Consider the following 9066-nt stretch of genomic DNA (forward strand, 5'->3'; position numbering starts at 1 on the left):
AAGAAAGGGAAAGGAAAGTCATCACCAACGAGGATGGCAGGGAGTGAGCTGGCCGGTGTGTTTGAACTGCCAGAGCCCTGGGACCATTAGCTGTACTAATGCAGCGTTTGGAGGGAGGGAAACCAAGCCCCCAGAAAACCTTTTAATGTCTGCCATAACTCCTTTACCATGTGGAARATCCAGAGCCTTTTTAACATGTCTGCTGTATGCATTTGGAACTGGGACAGATAACTGTGCCACCCAAACCCTCTCCTACTAGACCTGCTATTAGAAGGCGTTTGTGTGTGTGTGTACGTGCATATGTGCATGTGAGCACGCTTTAGGAAATGAGGCCCAATTAAACTGGGCAGTGTCTGTCTTATTAGAAAAACTGTGTTTGTATAGGGAGCACTGGAGAGAAAGAAAAATAGTCATGTCTGTGAAAAAAGTGCACTGATCAGCAGCACAGACACAAACACACACACACACACACCCACACACACCCACACAAAGACAGAGTCAATCATTTAGGGACACTCCAAGCCTCCCACACCTACAGATATAGGAATCAGTTGTGTTGTGACAAGGTAGGGGTGGTATACAGAAGATAGCCCTATTTGGTAAAAGACTAAGTCCATATTATAGCAAGAACAGCTCAAATAAGCAAAGAGAAATGACAGTCCATCATTACTTTAAGACATGAAGGTCAGTCAATGAAGGTCAGAACTTTGAAAGTTTCTTCATGTGCAGTCGCAAAAACCATCAAGCGCTATGATGAAACTGGCTCTCATGAGGACCGCCACAGGAAAGGAAGACCCAGAGTTATCTCTGCTGCAYAGGACAAGTTCATTYGCGTTAACTGCACCTCAGATTGCAGCCCAAATAAATGCTTCACAGAAGTAACAGACACGTCACAAGTAACAGACACGTCACAACATCAACTGTTCAGAGGAGACTACGTGAATCAGTCCTTCATGGTCGAATTGCTGCAAAGAAACCACTACTAAAGGACACCAATAATAAGAAGAGACTTGCTTCGGCCAAAAAACACAAGCAATGGACATTAGACCGGTGGAAATCTGTCCTTTGGTCTGATGAGTCCAAATTTGAGATTTTTGGTTCCAACCGCCGTGTCTTTGTGAGAGTAGGTGAATGGATGATCTCCGCATGTGTGGCCTCCACAATTACCCGACCTCAACCCAATTTAAATGGTTTTGGATGAGTTGGGATGACCACAGAGGGAAGGAAAAGCAGCCAACAAGTGCTCAGCATATGTGGAAACTCCTTCAAGACTGTTAGAAAAGCATTCCTCATGAAGCTAGTTGAGAGAATGCCAAGAGTGTGCAAATCTGTCATCAAGGCAAAGGGTGGTTACTTTGAAGAATCTCAAATATAAAATATATTTTGATTTGTTTCACACTTTTTTGGTTACTACATGATTCCATATGTGTTATTTCATAATTTTGATGTCTTCACTATTTTTCTACAATGTAGAAAATAGTCAAAATTAAGAACAACCTTTGAATGAGTAGGTGTGTCCAAACTTTTGACTGGTACTGTATATTGTCACAGAAAAATTATCCTGCAGCAACAGGATTTTAATGTTTAGTCCATAATGTTGCTAGGCTACATGAAAAGTGCAATACTGTTAAAGGGATACTTTAGGATTTTGGCAGTGAAGCCCTTTATCTACTTCCCCAGAGTTAGATGAACTCATGGATACCATTTTTATGTCTRTGCATCCAGTATGATGGAAGCAAGAGGTAGTTTTGTGAGCCTATGCTAGCTAGCGTTAGCGCAATGACTGGAAATTTATGGTATCTACTAGCATGCTAGCAGATACCATAGACTTCCAGTCATTGCTCTAACTCAAGTTAGCAAGTGCGGTAATGCTAGTTGGTTCATTCCTACTCTGRGGTACCTTTTCTGTCCCCAGCAAATATAATTTCTTATTTAGTGCAAAAAAAGGTCAGGTGTTATTTACCTTAAAAACACAAAAATATTGGTCTTGAAAGGGAATTGTATGTATTTTGAACACTTTTTTTCAGTGGATGTAGGCGTTTTTGCCATTTCCCCGGGTGTTATTCATCAACTTCTACGAGAAATGTATGCCATAAAATAATAACATATTTAAAATGTTTCTTTATTATTTTATAGTCCTAGTTAAAATCTCTCATCAAAAACGTTTTGTTCATGATTATTGTATTATTATTGTGTTTATAATTTTCTGTGGTCCCTGATTTCGGTTTCCACCCTGTTACTTTGTAGTAATTCTCCTTAAAAAAAACAGCCCCTTCCCACAATTACATCACATTCAGCAAGTGTCATCATTTTTTGGGCGGGAAAACAACGGTGCAAAGCTGAATACATATAAACACTCGGTCGTATCTATTTTTCCATGTTTCATGCTGTTGGTCTGTTTGTAACCAGCTCAATCTCAATCACCCACAGAGCTATGGCTAATTAGGTTCCCGCTGTTAGGATTATGCGCCTAACAGTGGTGAATTGTATCGTTTTTTTAGGTGCCTGAGCTTGACCAARATGTTGTTCTGAAAGTCAAAGATGTCCTTTTTGTTGTTGATGTTGTTTTGTTATGAGGTCCAGGAGGCACCGGACCATAGGAATGACCCACCTAGAAACTTCCTTCAAACTGCATGCGGAGAGATACAAATGGTATCCACAAGTTCATCAGACTCTGGAGAAGTAGATAAATAGCTTCATTTGGGGCGGCAGGTAGCCTAGTGGATAGAGCGTTGGGCCAGTAAACGAAAGGTTGCTAGATCGAATCCCCGAGTTGACAAGGTAAAAATCTGCCGTTCTACCCCTGAACAAGACAGTTAACCCACTGGGCTGTCATTATAAATAATAATTTGTTCTTAACTGACTTTTCTAGTTAAATAAAGGTTACATTTWWAAAAAAGCCAATCCATTTAATATAAGTTTGTGTATGTTTTCAGTGAATTTACTTAAATCYCGAAGGTCATCTGCAGGAAAATTCTCAGCAACAAAATAATGATCAAATTAAGATCCTTCCTTTGCAAGGAAAGGGTTTAACAAGATGAGTTGATAAACAGGAAAGATAATGGAAAAGGTGTGAGAATGGGTGTGGGATTTTTTGTGTGAGTTTGTGTGTGTGTGTGAGAGCGAGAGAGAGAAAGAGAGGCAACAAAAAGTAATGAGAGAGAGGGMGACGCAGAAAGAAAAGACGGAGAGATAAAAATTGTCTATCCAACAAATGATTAATGTAATGAAGGTTGGCGTCTTCTTGTTTGAATGGCATGTTCAGCGCGCTCCTCATCCACTCGTATAATAACCAAACCCTGGGGTTTCTGTTTCCACTCCAACACACTAGAGTGCACTTAAACTAACACCCAGACTCCAATCTCTTCTGCTGTTATTAACGACTACTGTTAAACAAGCTCGTGGACAGGGGAGACCATAAATTCCAGGCCAGCGAGGTCATTTGTGCGGTTGATCGCATTCACGACACCCGTTGACCTCAAGCTGCCAGAGCAGCAGCAGCAGCAGTCAAACGCAACAGAGGGGATACAGTAATGATCTCAAACACCCACGCATGTTAACATGCCAACACACACATAGCACACAACCATACACATGCACACAACCATACACATGCATACACACGTGTACAGTGAGTACAKACACACACAGACACACACACTCTGCGTAACCCTCTCTGGGGATCACTCCATCCAGTGATTACGGCTGATCAACGCGAGGCAGCAGCCAGGGAGTGGCGGACGGACGCCAGCCATTGTTCTTTCTTCCATGAGGTCTGTCTGTCTGTCTGTCTGTCTGAGTGCCAGGCCTCACTAACAGCACAGCGCGGTGCAGCGTGGCAAGGACTGCAGGACTACTAAAGGGTTTGTAATGGATCAGGGAGGTTGGAGTGGACTGCCTGCATTAAGTTGGATCGAAAAGAAGTGGGACAGGGTTAGATGAGGGGTTCGGGTGGGACACATGGCCAAGAAGAGGGATTTAGAGGGTACCTCTACCTACACTCCTCGGGTGGGCTGGGGGGTTTGGAATGAAACGGGAGGAAGGAGGGGAGATGGGGAGTTGGTAATGAATACCCCCCTGCAGTAGGAACTCTGGGGTACTGTAGGGCAGGTACATTTGGTTTCTTTCTCCAATACACCTGGCCTGCACCCCTCATACAGTACATACCCGTGTAACTGAGACACCATGTTTAATCTAGACTTTTCCCTCCAGTTCAGTCCCAGTCTGAAGGCCATTGTTGCAGAGAGGCGCAGAGGTACTTTTGGCAGGTTCCTATCCCTCCAACCGAGGACAGACAAATTGTGCCTTTGGCTGCCCTGGTTCATATACTCACAAAGAGAGGATTTAAAGTTCAGTTGATTGCTTGGTTTACTGCACACGATGAGAAGGAAAGAGAGAGAAAATAGGAGAGACTATGGAGAAATGAAGCTCTATCTTATCTGGTAAGTCATCTAGCCTACACCTTGAGCAGGCCAAGCCATTATACAACAGGCTGGCAGACACACCGCATGCAGGCACGCACGTCTTACAGAACTTTTGCATCCTTTCGGGGAGAACAGAAGAGCGAACATATCTGTAGTAATTAGCTATATTTAAACATACAAAATGCCCTACGTCAACTAAAGGTCGGCCATAGAACTGGAATTACTAATTATAGTTCAACGAGGTCAACATTCTTGCTAGGTTGTGACTTTTTCAACTCAGCCACACCTTGTTTACTAACTCTAATCCACCAGAGGAGACTAGCCAGAGGTAGACAGAGAGATCCCCTGGCATCACATGACAGATAATAATTACACTATTGCTCAACACAGAGTAGCCCAGCCAGGGTGCTACAGTACTTCTACCTCAACTCTGCCCAGCTACTGCCTGCTCTGCAGTCCTGATTAGGGCATGGTGAAGGGGCAGCTCAGCAGCAGGGTTACGTGCTAAGGGTAAATCTTACCTAATTGGCCGTCTTTAGACTATATCACACTTCATCACCTAGTCACCGAGAGGTGAATCAGGGTGCCAGGATGCCTGAATCTGGGCCAACGACCTGTCACATACACCCCTGGAAGCTCATTGGATGACACGGGAGCCTGAAATACACACAATGAAAGGTCATGACCCCTGTTGAGGGAACAAAGGACACGCATGAGAGGTTGTGACCCTGTTGGGTAGAGTAAGAAAAGCACGCATGGGGGGGGGGGGGGGCGGGCGTTTGACGCATAGGTAGCACAGACCTACTAGGCTACTGTAGTGATCGAGAGTGGAGGGAGGATACAAACATAGGCATCCCATCACAACCCTCCATAGATTTAAAAGGGGAGTGAAAACACACACACACTCTGTGTACTGATCCCAAACCTCACGCTTTAGGGGTCTTCATCTTATCATTTGATAGGGTCGCCATGTCCTTGTCATACTCTCTCTCTCTTCTCTCTCTCTCTCCTCTCATCTCTCTCTCTCTCTCTCTCTCTCTCTCTCTCTCTCTCTCTCTCTCTTTCTCTCTTTCGGTGACTATGAGTCCATTAAGTTTAATCGCCACTCTGTCTGATAACGCACGCCGCCTTACAGTCACCAGCCTACAGGTTAGAACACACACACATCAAATATAGAGCGGGGCAGATCTGGAGATCACAACAAAGTGATGATATATGAGCGTGAGATGAACAAGACAAAAAAAGAGAGCGATCAAAGTGGGAGAGGAGAAGGGAGAGAGGAAGAGTGAGAGAGGATCTGGAGAACATCAGTGTAGTGGACAGGGTACAACTCAGTAAGCACTGCAGAGCACTGGCAGAAGAACCCAGGAGCTCTGTGAGGGTGTCTGCGTATATCAACGTGTGTAAATATGTCTGTGTGTGTGTGTGTGTGTGTGTGTGTGTGTGGAGTGTGTGTGTCAGCAACTTGTTCCTACAATGTGTTAAAGTTAGACATTCTGGCGCCTGGAGAAACATCAGATGTGGAGAAACAGAGCAATAACAAAAGCAATAACCACACAGAGAGATATAGATAGAGGGGAGAGACGGATACAGAGAGGAAGAGAGATAGAGAAGGGAAGTTAGAGAGAGGGCGAGAAAGATGTGAGTGGTGGGGTCATTTCTGCCACGTGCATACTGTACAGTCTGTAGCCTCAGACTCAGATAAACACATGAGCTCTTTGGCTGCAGGCAGAGACAAAGGCTAAACTCCTGGGTCAGCCAAATACAGTCTTAGGAGGAGAGGAGAGCCAGAGCAATGAGAGAAAAGGAGAGCAAAATACAACAGAAGAGGAGAGAGTCAAAACGGAGAGAGAGAGAGAAAAGGAGAGAAGTACAGCAGGTTGGCCAGTAGCAGTAGCACCCGTCTGGAGCTGGGGAACCTGAGAAGGTTCTCTCAAGCTCTGCTGGCCAGATCTGGGTCGACAGTGTGCCAGACAGGAAAGGAGAAGAAAGACCCAAACCACTGGTCTGCAAACTCTTCTCACTTCAGCATTTCCTCAGGAAACATCAGAGGGGAGGGGAGGGGAGGGGAACTGGGACCTGGTCAACCAGCCAAGATGAGGTGCTAATTGAGTTCATGGTAGATGAGTTTCAAAAGTAGAGGTCCCTCGCTTTTGTTAAAAAGCGTATTTTCAAAGGTTTCCTGGTCCCATGTGTCAGCAGAGCCTGCACGTTGTCAAAGCAGTGGCCGGTGATACTGAGTTGAAAGGTTGTACAGCAGCTTTCGAGGTTCGGGGTGGGGACGGAGCCAGGGAGGTTTTACAAGGGCTAAGCGATGGAAATATGCTGAGGGAGAACTTTTCCTAAAGCCATGGGTTGAACTAAATCCAAATTCAGCAAGATAATTATTTATTTCACTTGTGTAAGCTGTTTTACCACCGAGCCAGCAATATCCGAGGTCTCTAATTACTGCATAAGGATAAGGTGAGGTACAAGACAAGCCATTGAATTTTAACGATACACTGCAACGTTTTTATAATGTTGCAGTAGACTGCAAAAGCAACACAAATTTCCCTTAAGTTAGTGTTATTTTAGTGAACGATACAGCATACATCTTTTTCAAGACAGGATCTGTAAAATCAATTCATAGCCCTTTCTATTGGAAAAACTACTGCCCCACATCATCGTGCTGGTCATTTCAAAAGTGTAGCACGTGCAGCTCTCTTGTCCTCTGCAAACAGAGGTACACCAGAGGTATACATCTGAAAAATATAACCCCTTGTATTTCCCATTCCAACTATTTGAGGACATTTGTTAACCTGAAAGTGTGTGTTTAAAATCTGCCGTGTTTGCTGTGGGCCTTTAGAAGACACCGTATTAAAAGCTTTAAAGAGCCCATCTCTCTTCTCCACTCTGTTTATATCTCTCTGATGTGTGTTTGCAGGCGGATAAAGAACGACCCCTGGAGCAGGTCTAAAAGCAGGGCTTACAGATCTGATTGCTGCCTGCCTGGGTGGCTCTATCTATGTTTGACTGGCTCACACGGGTGTTTGAACGGCCTTCACAACAACCCGGGTTTGACGAGTTTCAGAAGAGAACTCCTGGCCTGGGTTAAGAGCGCTGTGGCACGCAGGTCTGTTGTTTGGTGAGGATTAGATTTCAGCATCAAGCTTTTAGCTACTCCTCCTCTCTTTCCTTCTCTCCATCACCCCCACCTTCCTTACCATACGTTACGCTCTTATAAAGAAGGTGCTATATGGAACCGAAAAGCGTTCTTTGGCTTTCCCCATGGGAAACCCCTTTGAAGAACCCTTCTTCAGGTAGAACCCTTTACACAGAGGGTTCTACATGGAACCCTAAAGAGTTCTAGCTGGAACCAAAAAGGATTCTACCTGGGACCAAAAAGTGTACTCAGTGTTCCCCGCAGTTTGTTTTCTACCAAAATTGTGCAACCCCTGCTAACCCTCCCGCTCTCCCTTCATCTTGCCTTTTGACCCGTTTTGACTGGGGAATCAAAGGCAGGCTTTGCTGGGTAAACAACAGGAGCAGGGAGGCTGGAGGATCATTTAAGAGGAGAGTGGACATGGAAAGAATGAGTGAGTGCGATAAAAGAAGGGATCCTGTATCACGGCCATCAGTTTAAAGAGAAAGACAGTCAGTCTGGTGATTAGAGCGTGCATCACGGATCAAAGACCTTACTGGTGCTCATCATTACAGACAACTGCATGGCCAGGAGTTGTTACACAAAGCCCGACTCACAGCTCATCACAGAGAATTGGCAAAGGAGTTTTTTTTCTTGAATCTTGATTTTAATGGGTTTGCATACGACCGATTATGCGTAAGTAACGGTTCACATAGCTAACTGGTCGGGCTTATCACATAGAGAAATGGCATAGGAGTTGACCCTTGATTTTCAAGGTGTTTGCATACGAGCATGTGACTGTGCTTTAATGCTTTTGACCAACTCTCAAAATACAATGCATGCATTGTATGATATTCTATACACTGACTGCACCTCAAACTGCTGTACTGTCATGCGTTGTACAGAATAATAATGTTAATTCATAATAATGAATACATTTCTGCTACTGTACTGCAAAGGAAAACAAGGTTAATGAATGACTCTTTCACTCACGCCTTTCATTCTACCCTTCTCTGCCTCCCACTCTAGCTTTCTCTCTCTCTCTATCCCACTCTCTGTCGCTTTCGCTCTCTCCCAGTCCTCTCTCTCTCTCCCTCTCTCTCTATCCCACTCTCTGTCGCTTTCGCTCTCTCCCAGTCCTCTCTCTCTCTCCCTCTCTCTCTATCCCACTCTCTGTCGCTTTCTCTCTCTCCCAGTCCCCTCTCTCTCTGTCCTTTCTCCCCTTCACGCTGAGGTAATAGGGCTCCTAGCTGTGTCGATCTCCTCTGGATTAGGCAGGAATGCAGGTTCACATGGAGGCTTCAACTGGACTGTTCTTTTCTGAAGCATCTCCACCTCTATCAATAGCTGACTGCGACGGACCCCATGCATGGAACCAAACTGACTGACTTAGTCTAGACTTATCACTACAGTGGCTGGCTACTGTGTTTAGAAACCTCCCCTACAACCCAGTTGGCCCAAAGAAAATCCACACGTACATATACACATAGAACCACGAAGGCAGATAGTTCCGCGGTGCCA

The sequence above is a fragment of the Salvelinus sp. IW2-2015 genome, linkage group LG3 (assembly GCF_002910315.2).
Source record: "Salvelinus sp. IW2-2015 linkage group LG3, ASM291031v2, whole genome shotgun sequence".
Lineage (NCBI taxonomy): Eukaryota > Metazoa > Chordata > Actinopteri > Salmoniformes > Salmonidae > Salvelinus > Salvelinus sp. IW2-2015.